The sequence below is a fragment of the Pseudorca crassidens genome, chromosome 3, assembly GCF_039906515.1.
Source record: "Pseudorca crassidens isolate mPseCra1 chromosome 3, mPseCra1.hap1, whole genome shotgun sequence".
In the NCBI taxonomy this organism is placed as follows: Eukaryota; Metazoa; Chordata; class Mammalia; order Artiodactyla; family Delphinidae; genus Pseudorca; species Pseudorca crassidens.
In genome coordinates this window covers 83805179-83819604 of record NC_090298.1, presented here as the reverse complement: position 1 = coordinate 83819604, position 14426 = coordinate 83805179, and positions in this window count along the sequence as shown.

The following is a 14426-nucleotide window of genomic DNA, read 5'->3' as shown; positions in this document are numbered from 1 at the left end:
CCTGATATAAAGGGTCAGTGCTTTTATTTTTTTATTTTTTAATTGAACTATAGTTGATTTACAATGTTGTGTTAGTTTCTGGTGTACAGTGAAGTGATTCAGATATATATACATATTCTTTTTCATATTCTTTTCCATTATGGTTTACTAGAGGATATTGAATATAGTTCCCTGTGCTATACAGTAGGACCTTGTTGTTTATTTTATATATAGTATTTAATAGTTTGGATCTGCTAATCCCAAACTCCTAATTTATCCCTCCCCAACCCCCTTTCCCCTTTGGTAGCCATAAGTCTCTTTTCCACGTCTGTGAGGCTGTTTCTGTTTTGTAAAAAAGTTCATTTGTATCATATTTTAGATTCCACATATAAGTATTATCATATGGTATTTGTCTTTCTCTTTCCGACTTACTTCACTTGGTATGATAATCTCTAGGTCCATCCACGTTACTGCAAATAGCATTAATTAATTCTTTTTTACAGCTGAGTAGTATTCCATTGTATATATACATACATATATATATATATATATATATATATATATATATATATACCACATCTTCTTTATCCATTCATCTGTCAGTGGACATTTAGGTTGCTTCCATATACTGGCTATCGTAAATAATGTTGCTATGATCATCGGTGTGCATGTACGCTTTCAAATTAGTGTTTTCTCCAGATATATGCCCAGGAGTGGGATTGCTGGATAATACGGTAACTCTATTTTTAGTTTTTTAAGGAATATCCATACTTTTTTCCATAGTGGCTGCAACAATTTACATTCCCACCAACAGTGTGGAAGGGTTCCTTTTTCTTCACACCCTCTCCAGCACTTGTTATTTGTAGACATTTTTTGTTGTTGTTGAGGGAAACTTTATTTATTTATTTATTTTTAACATCTTTATTGGAGTATGATTGCTTTATGATGGTGGGTTAGTTTCTGCTGTAAAAAAAAGTGAATCAGCTATACCTATACATATATCCCCATATCTCCTCCCTCTTGCATCTCCCTCCCAGCCTCCCTATCCCACCCCTCTAGGTGGTCACAAAGCACCGAGCTGATCTCGCTGTGCTATGTGGCTGCTTCACACTATGTATTTTACATTTGGTAGTGTATATATGTCCATGCCACTCTCTCACTTCGTCCCAGCTTACCCTTCCCCCTCCCCGTTTCCTCAAGTCCATTCTCTACGTCTGCATCTTTATTCCTGTCCTGCCCGTAGATTCTTCATGACCATTTTTGTGTTTGTTTTTTTAGATTCCATATATATGTGTTAGCATACGGTATTTGTTTTTCTCTTTCTGACTTACTTCACTCTGTATGACAGACTCTAGGTCCATCCACCCCACTACAAATAACTCAATTTCGTTTCTTTTTATGGCTGAGTAATATTCCATTGTATGTATGTGCCACATCTTCTTTATCCATTCATCTGTCAATGGACACTTAGGTTGCTTCCATGTCCTGGCTATTGTAAATAGAGCTGCAGTGAACATTGTGGTGCATGACTATTTTTGAATTATGGTTTTCTCAGGGTATATGCCCAGTAGTGGGATTGCTGGGGCATATGGTAGTTCTATTTTTAGTTTTTTAAGGAACCTCCATACTGTTCTCCATAGTGGCTGTAACAATTTACATTCCCACCAACAGTGCAAGAGGGTTCCCTTCTCTCCACACCCTCTCCAGCATTAATTGTTTGTAGATTTTTTTTTTTTTTTTTTTTGCGGTACACGGGCCTCTCACTGTTGTGGCCTCTCCCGTTGCGGAGCACAGCCTCCAGACGCGCAGGCTCAGCGGCCATGGCTCACGGGCCCAGCCGCTCCGCGGCACGTGGGATCTTCCCAGACTGGGGCACGAACCCGTGTCCACTGCATCGGCAGGCGAACTCTCAACCACTGCGCCACCAGGGAAGCCCTGTTTGTAGATTTTTTGATGATGGTCATTCTGACCGGTGTTAGGTGATACCTCATGGTAGTTTTGACTTGCATTTCTCTAATAATTAGTGATGTTGAGCATCTTTTCATGGGCCTCTTGGCCATCTGTATGTCTTCTTTGGAGAAATGTCTATTTAGGTCTTCTACCCATTTTTAACTGTTTTTTTTTTTTTTTGTTATTGTTATTGAGTTGTATGAGCTGTATATTTTGGAAATTAATCCCTTGTCTGTAGCATAATTTGCAAATATTTTCTCCCAGTCCATAGGTTGTCTTTTCGTTTTATTTATGGTTTCCTTTGCTGTGCAAAAGCTTGTAAGTTTGATTAGGTCCCAGTTGTTTACTTTTGCTTTTATTTCTATTGCCTTGGGAGACTAAGAGTCAGTGCTTTTAAAATACTGACCATGGGGCTTCCCTGGTGGTGTAGTGGTTGAGAGTCTGCCTGCCAATGCAGGGGACACGGGTTCGTGCCCCGGTCCGGGAAGATCCCACATGCCGCGGAGCAACTAGGCCCATGAGCCATGGCCGCTGAGCCTGCGCGTCCGGAGCCTGTGCTCCGCAACGGGAGAGGCCACAACAGTGAGAGGCCCGCGTACAGCAAAAAAAAAAAAAATACTGACCTTGGTAAATATTTTTAAGCTTACTATTAAACATTTAAAATTTTAGTTCCCCTATGTGTGTGGTAAATTCAGCCTAATAACATATTCGATTAATAATGTTGGGTATTTTTTATGTTATGTATAAGAGATGTGATTTTTCTAGACTCTTCCAGAATAAATTGTAGAAAATTATAAAGCATGATAGAAAAATAGGATAACTTACAAATTACTAAAGACAGGTCCAGATCATTATGTTTTGCTTATTTATATCTATGTCTGATATATCAAAACTGGATGTATCTCCAAATCAACTCTAAATAAATAAGTAAAATGCCATCTGGAGCCTTCTTGAAAATAATCCACTCTTGCACATCCCTGCTGTCCTAGTGCGACCCCTATGTAGTCTGAGTAGCATATGAGGGAGAGACTGTGTGCCATGGTCTGTAACCCACACACAACCCTCCCTAGTGTCAGCAAAGCAAATCAGGACGCAAAGTGCTTATGACCACCAAGCAGATAAAGCAGTTTTGATTTTTTTCATCTCTCTCTCTCTCTCAAATGTGAAGACTCACTAATGAAAAAACATCTAGTACTAAATTGAAATAATTTCACAATATCAAGGCCTTTGAAAGTGGATATCATGGAACTTGGGGTTAAAACTGAGGCTGTGATTATCACTCAAGACAAAATCATCTGTAGCTAATTCTATATGAATGATGAGAAAAAGCCCTATGCACCTTCTCAGGGTTCACCAGCCTTATCAGTACTTAGTACTGCGAAACTGCCCATTGGGCTTGGCAAACATGTTTAAAGGGGTTTTCTTTTTCCATTTTTATTATCATTTTATTTGTCCAGAGAAACTTTTATCAAGCTTTCAGTCTGTGAATTTGTCTTCATTTGTTCATTGCTTTCTACAGTATGTGTCCACTTCAAAATAAATAAATATTTGAAATTATTTTGTTTTTTAAAACCTACTAAGCATTAATGGTTTCTCCCTTTGTCATACATTTCAGTTATCTTTGTGATTTTAAGTTCATTTTCACATACAATATATGGTTGTATTCTAATAACTGAAATGTGCAATTTAGATATTTAAAAATATATCCCAAACTTAATTATCTGACCAGTAAGCCTTCTAAATCCATTTGAATAAAGATTGTATATTTACCATTTAGGAAATCTACAAAATTCTCAATTTATTATTAGGCACATGGAGAACTACCCAAATGCATTAGAAGTGAGACCATTCAAGTACTTAGCCCTCACCACTTCAGCTCTACTCAAGATATTTCAGTCCAGTTTCTAATAGCTAAATGTCACAGTTCCATGCCAAACACATCAAGGACTTTCCTGGCACCAGTGTGCCTACTTTAGAATGAGCGATATTTCAGAGTCATCAGAATTTATCACCCACTAAATTCAACTTAATAAGGCTGCATCATCCTCAGTGTTTCAGCTTCATGCACAATTTATTATCATTTCATATGAAAAGCTAAAAGCTCAGAACACACATATACTATCTTATTCCTAAAAAGAAAGCCCTTTTCTTGAGCAGTTTTAGACACTGGATAGCAATTCAGACTGTAATTGAGTGTCTTCTCAGATCATCTGACAGAGTTCACATTGAAAAAGAGATTAAAGACAAAATGTCAGGGTATTCCAATTGTGAGGAAATCCCTGCATTCTCCTTCAGCCTTCAGCCCTTCAGCACTGACAAGATGAGAAGCCTCAAACAAGGACTCCCAGGGACTTTCTGAAAGCAGACACAGTCTCTAGCTGTCCTCAGGAGCTCCTTGTATACCTCGGAGCAAGGGAAGACATGATCACCTTATGTGATTTCAAACTGAGTCTGGAAATGCACCTAATCTGCATGTGTGTCTTTTCTTAACTTTTTTTTATTACTTTCTTCTGTTTTACAAGAAGGAAAAACAACAGACACCACACACAAAAATTGAGAAATTCTTTATTTAAAGAAATAAAGTAGTGTGTATCTCTTATTCCCATATTCCTGATTTTTCCCTCCCCTATTCCCTCTCCCCTTTGGTAACCATAAGTTTGTTTTCTATGTCTGTGAGTCTGTTTTTGTTTTGTATATAGATACATAAATAGATAAGTAACAAGGATTTACTGGATAGCACAGGGAATTATACCCAATATCTTGTAATAACCTATAATGGAATATATTCTGCAAAAAACAATGAATAACTATGCTACATACCTGAAACTAACACAATATTATAAATCAACTATACTCCAATAAAAAAGAAAAGAGAAAAGAAAAGAAAGAAGTAAACTATAAGTAGGGACTGTCAAAAAACCTATATTGGAAACATTAACAAGGATGTAACATCTTTTGTTGGCCTCTAGGTAAAATGGCACATCCAAGGTTATTTTAAATTCAGGATAATGGCTACCTTGAGACTTCATAGGAAGGTGCTAGTTAGATGTAGGTAATTCAGATACAAAACTCCTATACTTAAAAAACAGGAACTTTGGGACTTCCCTGGTGGTGCAGTGGTTAAGAATCCGCCTGCCAATGCAGGGGGCGTGGGTTCGATCCCTGGTTGGGGAACTAAGATCCCACATGCCATGGCGCAACTATGCCCATGCACCACAACTCCTGAGTCTGCACTCTAGAGCCCATGAGCCACAAATACTGAGCCCGTGTGCCACAACTACTGAAGTCCACATGCCTCTCTGCAACGAGAAGTCATTGCAATGAGAAGCCCACGCACCACAATTAAGAGTAGCCCCCTGCTGACTCGCCGCAACTAGAGGAAGCCTGTGCGCAGCAACAAAGACCCAACGCAGCCAGAAATAAAAAATAAATAAATAAATTTATTTAAATAAATAAATAAATAATTAATTAAAAAAATTTAAAACAGGAACTTTAAGGATGGGGGAGGGGAGCTGAATCTTCTCCATACTGACCTAATTCATTAGGTCGGTCACTTGTTACCAACTAGATATGCAGGTTGTGTGCTCATCTTAAAAAAGGGCTATGTTTCCATTGGAAAAGCAACCACAAGAGTGTCATTTTCCCGACAGTACCAGTGTACAAACAGGTATCTATAGCGGGCAAGGCAGCGGGCGCCACAGCACACCAGAGGTTTCCAGCAGTGCTGACACGCTATCGCGGTACTCTCCCTAGTCTTACACATTGAACAATAACTCAAACCCATCACAAGATCACTTGTCATTCCTCCTCGGTTAAATGGGTCTTTATTTTTAGAGAACAATGGGAATTAAAGGAAACTGGAGGCCTTACATCACAGAACTATAAATAGTTGCTGTTAAATGCAGCCTCATGTTTTTGTTTTTCAGTTTTAAAATGAAGTTGATATTTGAGAGGGGTTATTCATCTGCTGAACAGTTTATGATGCCCCGGTGATGTCATCTTATCTAGGTGATTAAGGACCTATTTAGTTTTTCAATCAGACAAATCACTAGCTCTCAACAGGAATTTTAATCAGAAGGATTGCTTGCTGTGCTGAGACTGTCCCCAGCGAACACAATGTTACTGACCTTTCCTCCACAGGAAATTTAAATTTGCATCATTTGGCTGGTTAGGATTTCTGCCATTTCCCTGTGGATCAAGATTGGAGATGAACTTTCAGGTTCAGTCATACATTAAAAACACAAACGTAAGCTGTGAAAAGCCAGAAGCAGAATGATGTCTTTCCCCTGATGCAAAGGTCACTGCTGTTTTTTTCTCATTCATTCCAGCTGACCACAGGCTTCTATACTTACTGCCCCCATTTAGGGAACTCAAATTGGAAAACAGCCATACTTATAGGCCCTCAGCATGTTCACCGCATTAAGATTATCTACTACATTTAACTTTGCTCTCTCATTTGTATGTTAAAGGAAAAATTATTTTCCTTGTGACAAACTAGACCTAACAGGACATTTTTTTAAAGTTTGTAAATGAGGTTATATTTATTAGAATAATTCTGTTTTGGTCTAGAAAGTTCCTGCCTTGTACCACCAAGGGAAAAAAGAAAAAAGTCCCAGGTAAACATTCCCTGGAGAAAATTGCTACTCTCAAAATAAGCAATTTCAGGGCGCAAACTCATAAATCTGCTGTGACATCAAGTTTCTAAGTAAAACTTGTTCAGGGAATCACACAGGAAACACATCCCCGACCCCAACAAGAGTCAATAAGAAGTAACTTAGGAAAGCTAGTTACCATGATCTCCAGTTTTAAATTTGCAATTGTTTTCGTATTTCCAAAAGTGAATTCATAGATTTATATAATTACAAAACACTGCAATCTCTTAGGATCCTATACAACATTCACTTAATGATTTAGGACTAAGAGAGAAAAGGTTAAAAAGTCTTACCCTAGAATTATACTAAAAATGAAGCCGATTTAATAACCAAAAAAAGGACTCAGGACTAAAGCTTTATTATACCTTACTTAAAAGTAATGTTGTTTGAAACCAAGATAAGCCTACATTTATTTCTACCTCAACACTTAGCCTCTAAATAAATTTTCAATTTAATCTGTTTAGCCACACTATGATAACTGATTCCAAGAGAACATGCATTTAATTATCACTACATATCAGAAAACATTAAGAAAATATTTAAGAAGTGTAACCCATCATAACTAACCCATTAGTCTAAGCTTGGAAGCAATTTAGAAATGCCTTTTAAAAGTTTATCTAGGGCTTCCCTGGTGGCGCAGTGGTTGAGAGTCCGCCTGCCAATGCAGGGGACATGGGTTCGTTCCCCGGTCCAGGAAGATCCCACATGCCGCGGAGTGGCTGGGCCCGTGAGCCATGGCCGCTGAGCCTGCGCGTCCGGAGCCTGTGCTCCGCAATGGGAGAGGCCACAACAGTGACAGGCCTGCGTACCGCAAAAAAAAAAAGTTTATCTATAAATTATGTAATTCCATTAATTTTGCAATCTGTATAAAAGATGCTTTGTGGTTTAGTCATGGAAGGGCAGGGTTTTTTTGTTTGTCCTTAAAGAAATTTAAATTAGTGGGCTAGAGACTGTTTCATCTTAATAAACAGGTTTGATTATGCATTGTTTTTACGAATTGCCTTCACCATTAAAATGAAGCATACAAATGATAAAAAAATCATTTCAGCAATCAGCTACGAGCAAATGCACAACTGCTTGACACTCTTCCTGGGAACTTGATTCAGATTTGACATCAGCCATATCACTTCTATTGCACAATATCAAATATAAAAGACATCTTGATAGGATAACTTCTTCATAACAGAAGAAAATGCCCCAAACTGTTCCTTTTAAATTTATTTTATTTATTTATTTTTGGCTGTGTTGGGTCTTCGTTGCTGCGCGCGGGCTTTCTCTAGTTGTGGCAATTGGGGGCTACTCTTTGTTGCGGTGCGAGGACTTCTCATTGCGGTGGCTTCTCTTGTTGCAAAGCATGGGCTCTAGGCGCGCCGGCTTCAGTAGTGGTGGCTCGTGGGCTCTACAGCGCAAGCTCAGTAGTTGTGGTGCATGGGCTTAGCTGCTCAGAGGCATGTGAGATATCTTCCCGGACAAGGGCTGGAACCCGGGTGCCCTGCATTGGCAGGCGGGTTCTTAACCACTGCGCCACCAGGGAAGCCACCCCAAACTGTTTTTAAACTGAGTTTTCATGGTCTGTGACATGCCATGGCATTACTTTAATTATAAAAAAAAAGAAAATCAATAAAAGTCAATAAAAATGAATGACGCAAACATCCTTAATTACATTCCAAAGGCGAATAGATGTCTGTTTTTTTAATCATAAGTTGGAAAAAAAATGAGTAACTATTGCACCATACACTGTGCTAAGTGATTACCTGGCTTACATCCTGCACAATAAATTTTTAAAAACTGAGTCCCAAAGATAGCTCAAGGTCATAGAGCTTCAAGTGTGAGAGCCAGGGTTCAAGCCCAGAATACAAATCCAAGTTCTGTCTGATTTCAAGGCCCACGTTCTTTCCATTGCATATTCTGCTGTTTGGTTTCAGATTGACCTGGCTCCTTACAGTTGTACAGCTTTCAATGCGATGACCAACCTTAACAGCACTGTATAGATGAACTGCATGCAGAACAAAGATAACTGCTTCCCCAAATTCACCTTGCTCTTTCCCGGGAGGTTTCCTCGGACCGCCCTACCCTGGGAATTCTGGGTAGGACACTCTGGTCCCTCTCTAAGCGATTACAAGAAGTGCCCAAGCTAAACAGTGCATGCAAAGAGATTTTAAAGTCATTCCAGCACAATTATCCTAATCAACAAAAACCAACTACAGCTCAATCAAACTTCAGAGAAGAAAAGCTTGAGTGAGAGTTAAATAAATTGAAGTGTAAGGTCAGGCTTTTATAAGGCGTTCCAGATTCTATCACCTTGCTCTAATTCTTGCATATTTCAGCAGTCACGTTTTTTGTGACTTCACAGAAATAACAAGACATTTTAAAACTCCCAGGATAGTTACAAAGTACTGTTAACATACACTGTTCATCCACATATAGCCCAGGGCACTGAGAACATTGGGATAAACTTGGAAGTCTGCAATTGAAAAGTTATTTTTAAATATAAACCAGGTGATAATTAAAAAACGGGGGGGAGGTGAGTGTAACTGAACCAACTTAGATTTTTTTCTCAGTTTCCATACTGTTTGCATTGCTCCTTTCATTTCTGACACTATCAATGTCATAAGGGTTTGAACAAATCTAGAGCAATTATTCGGAAACCCTCACATATAGGCTGACGTGAACATCCTAAGGCCTTATATTCACATACTTCTTCAAACATTGAGTGAAATTATTTACTTGCAAAGATTCTTTATCTCTTTTTAGAAAAATAATTTCAAAGTTTCTTGACTAGTACATCAATAATAGCATATGACTATTATCAAGTTGTCAAACCGATGATAAAACTATCATGACAACCCAACTCCATGATACCGTTGGTTATATGTACACAAAGCAAAGAGAATGGAATATTTAACTAAAAGAAAATTCATATTCTGAACATTAACTGTTATCCTTAAGAGCCACCTACTACCTAATTTGGTTCAAAGTCAAGGCATTGTGTGTACACAGTAGATTCTCAATATATAACTTAACATAAACCTAAACACTCAATCTAGGAAATGGTCAGAGGAAATAAATATACTAACCCTGTAACAGTGACTGACTTCAAAACAAAACACTGATAGAATGAGTATGAGGCATGGCAAGTATGAGGCAAATACTGAGAAGGGGCAACAAGACTTCCCAGGTACACTGAAGGCAGACTGTGGATGGGAAGTTATTCATTAAACAGCCCACATAAAGAGGCGTGTTAGCACAAAGTTTTCATGGAAGAACCAACTACACAGAGGGTTGTTATAAACTCTGATTGTGTGTCTAAATTTGTATGAATGGAATACTAAAAGCCTTTAGGTACAAAATGTTTTGAGAATCTCTGTAATTTCTAAAAGGTCCAATCACACACTCAACAGAGCCCTCCTCCACCCCCATTTTCCATTGCTTCAGCTGTTTTTTATTAAAACTAGCAGCTACAGAGGAATAGTGAATGCAGATTTAAGCTAAACAGGCTATTTTGCCTTTTCCATTTGCAACCAAATAAAATTTTATTTTTAAATTTTTTGCCAGTTTGTCCATTTTTCAGATATATCACCAAGCCTCAAAGGTAAAAATTGATATCATTTTGAGTCTTTGCCACAGAATGAAGAATTCTACAGTTGTGCATTAAAAGACAAATTTGCTTTTACGTCAGAAAGTATGAAAAAGTAAGCTGCACCAGTCATAAGAGATTTTTGGGAAAAAGATCCAAAGATGGCTAAGATACTTCTATACGAAAAATTAAGACAAGCTGAAGTCTCAACAATCCTCGTCAAAGTCAGTTTGCACAGTGGCTAGATGACAAATAAGGGCATTGTTAGTAACTCAGGAAAACTCCAGCAGAAATAACTGAAAATTTCCCCTCTGGGTTCTCAGCTTACCGTAGGCAAACTAAAACAACCCTAAAAACAGAAATACACCCTAGAAACAGGAACAGGCATTGGGATGACAGCCAAACAAGTCTAATGGAGAGATGTAAATATGCAGGTTATGGTACACGCAAACATTTTCCCCGTTATAAGGAGAGTAAAGAAACAATGAAAATGGATCTCCTTTCTTATTAAGTAAAAGTAACATGTATGCTTTACAGGAAGTTAACTGGGCTGTAGCTAACTGTAGCAAAGTTAACTGTAGCAAATACAGTAGTCCCGCTTATCCGCAGCATACGTTTCAAGATCACCAGTGGATGCCTGAAAACTTCGATAGTACCAGATCCTATATGTACTATATTTTTTCCTATACATACATACATACCTATGATAAAGTTTAATTTACAAACTAGGCATAAAAAGAGATTACCAATAACAACTAATAATAAAACAGAACAATTATAACAATATACGTAACAAAAGTTATGTGAATGGGGTCTCCCTCTCAAAATATCTTATTGTACAAATTTAATGCCTTTCCATCTTAACTCAGCACTTATCACGCAACTGTGACCATAACTTTTGCAGTGTGAGGTGTGACAGCAAAACCAGCAAGTTTCTTTCTCCTTCTTACAATTTCACGAATAGAAGATTCATTCTTGCTGTAGACCTTAGCAACCTGAGCATATGATTTTTTTTCTTTATTGAGAACTTTCACCTTTTCACTTAAAGGAAGCACTTTATGGCCTCTCTTTGGTATATCTGAATTGCCAGCACTGCTACTTTTCCACTTTGGGACCATTATGAAGTAAAATAAATTACCTGAACACAGTGATACGTCCACAGTCGATCCAGTAACCAAGATGGCGGCTGAGCGACTAACGGGTACGTCAGATCTAGACAGCATGAGATTTCATCACGCTACTCAGAAGCTGTGCAATCTTAAACATTTGAATTATTTCTGGAATTTTCCATTTAATATTTTTGGATCTCATATAACCTCACACCAGTAAGAATGGCCATCATCAAAAAGTCTACAAACAATAAATGATGGAGAGGGTGTGGAGAAAAGGGAACCCTCTTGCACTGTTGGTGGGAATGTAAATTGTTACAGCCACTATGGAGAACAGTATGGAGGTTCCTTAAAAAACTAAAAATAGAACTACCATATGCCCCAGCAATCCCACTACTGGGCATATACCCTGAGAAAACCAAAATTCAAAAGGACACATGTACCCCAATGTTCATTGCAGCACTATTTACAATAGCCAGGACATGGAAGCAACCTAAATGTCCATTGACAGATGAATGGATAAAGAAGATGTAGCACATATAAACAATGGAATATTACTTGGCCATAAAAAGGAACGACATTGGGTCATTGGTAGAGATGTGGATGGACCTAGAGTCTGTCATACAGAGTGAAATAAGCCAGAAAGAGAAAAACAAATATCATATATTAATACATACGTGTGGAATCTAGAAAAATGGTACAGATGAACCTATTTGTAAAGCAGGAACAGAGGCGTAGACATAAAGAATGGACATGAGGACACGGTGGGGAGGGGAGGGTGGGATGAACTTGGGAGACTAGGTTTGAGATAAATACACTACCATGTGTAAAACAGAGAGCTAGTGGGAACCTGCTGTATAGCACAGGGAACTCAGCTCAGTGCTCTGTGACGACCTAGATGGGTGGAATAGGGAGGGTGGGAGGGGATAGGCAAGAGGGAGGGGATATGGGGATATATGTATACATATAGCTGATTCACTTCATTGTACAGCAGAAACTAACACAATATCGTAAAGCAATTTTACTCCAATAAAAATAATTATAAAAATAGTATTTTCGGACCTCAGTTGACCTCGGGTAACTGAAAATGCGGGAAGGGAAACCGTGGCTGAGGGGGTGACGACTGTAGTTGTTTCTGGGGTACGTTACACTGTATAGTTTGATGAGAGCAGGACGGTGGTAAAGATGGAGAGAATAGTGTAGGTTACCTGGAGGAAGCGCTATGGACCACACCTAACTCCGTGCCTTGAGCTGGAGCAGCCTGGGCGTAGAGAGGGTGGGGGTCAACTCTGGCTCTTAGAAGTTGCAGCAGCAACAGGGGAAAGAGGGCAAGGAGTTGGAGAGGGAGACGAGTGGGAGGAAGAAGTCACCTTCTAGACACTTTCTGTCATTGTTGCCAAAGTTCCTGACAACAAAATGTATCAGAACACAGTCTCTGACTCTACTCTTTTTTTTTTTTTCAGGATAGGATAGGACACTAATCATATGAGTAATTTAGCTGTCAGCAGAAGAGAAATCGACCACTGGGGAGACATATTCTGTAAGGGTGTCACACGCCAAAGAATGAGATTAGGAATTCTGCCAATCTTCTTTAAAAAAAGCTCTTCAAATTATCAGAGATGGCTGCCTGAAAGAACTGTGGGATGAGAAGTCAAAAGTTCTGCAGGGCAAAGCAGTATCATGCTCTTAAAAGACATGACTAAACAGCCATCACCAAGAACACGATCTCACTCGAGGCACTAATAATGGATTCTGAAAGTAGGATGTTCAGCGAATATTTCACCACATGGTTCGGAAGTCCCTAACCAAAAATATAACATGTGCACAAGAAAAGGTTCACAAACTTCAGAAACCTATCAAGACAGGTGGGTTCTCTTCTACTATCTTTTCTTTCCCAAACTGTATCAAGACCTCAAATTAGGAACTAGAAAGCAAATCCAAGAAATTGAGGAACTTACTGCACTGGATAGAAAATTACTAGCAAAAAAATGTAGAATAAGAATCAAAATAAAACTGTCCACAAATATTTTTAAATGGTTCTTATTTTTTAATCTTCCTAAATCTCAAGGCCATGTTCAAACATTTAATAAGATAAAATTCTAAGAAAATATTTTGACCTCAACAAGAAGAATTTTCAGGATATAATGGATGTGGCTATTCAGCGATTTTCAAACTCATGGTCATGAGTTAAAAAAAAAAGTTTAAAAAAAACTGAGTTGATATTTCCAATATAATGTATACTTATTCATCTATTTCATGCATTTACTATTATACAAACTATTACTATTATATGGCAAACTACATACATGAGGTATACAACAAATAAAAAGGTTTTAAGGATAAAATTTTAAATATTTTAAAAGCAGTCTAATATTTTCTTCCCTCACCCAGGTGGATCATGTTTGCACTGCTTGGGATGTTCACAGTTCAGAAAACACAAATTTACTTTATTAATTGCATGTGAGGGGCAACATATATTCACCCATAACTTACACTCACACACACGTTTGAGATTTTGCAATATTTTATCCAAAAACCTTGAATTTAAATGTAGTGCTTTTATATCACTATATAGAACCTTTTTAAAGCAGTTATGGGGTGAATGAAGATACGGCAAATCAGGGTTTCAAAGACATTTTATTACTGCCGATGGCTGCACTTTACTCAGCAACTACTATGTGACAGGCATTTTATATTACATGTATTATATCTAATTCTCACTATATTCTCAACTATAAAGTAAAAATTATTCTTCCAATTTTATTTAAAAAAATGAAATTAAGGTTCATGATAAACCACATCCTGCAAATAAGTGGTAGAGCCAGGGTGGGTATCTTTAAAACCACAAAATCAAGATGATCACAATTACAGGACATTATGTGAAGGGCCAAGCATTTTAACTGTTTAGTATTTTCTTTGTTTACAGCTGGCTCCTTAAAGCAAAGAGAGGGGAACTGAGAAATAAGCTGTTAACTATTAAAAATTCTTTAGGTTAAAAAAAATAACCGCTCCCAGACATTTCCACCTGCTTCTCTTCCCCTCTCCTTCAGCAAACAGTACTTTTAAGTCCTAGAAAGACACGTGCAGGAGAGATTTCTGGGAGTGGTTACAGCAGGTACGTTTCTACTGATGCAGTTGCCCAAAACCTTAGAGCTGTGA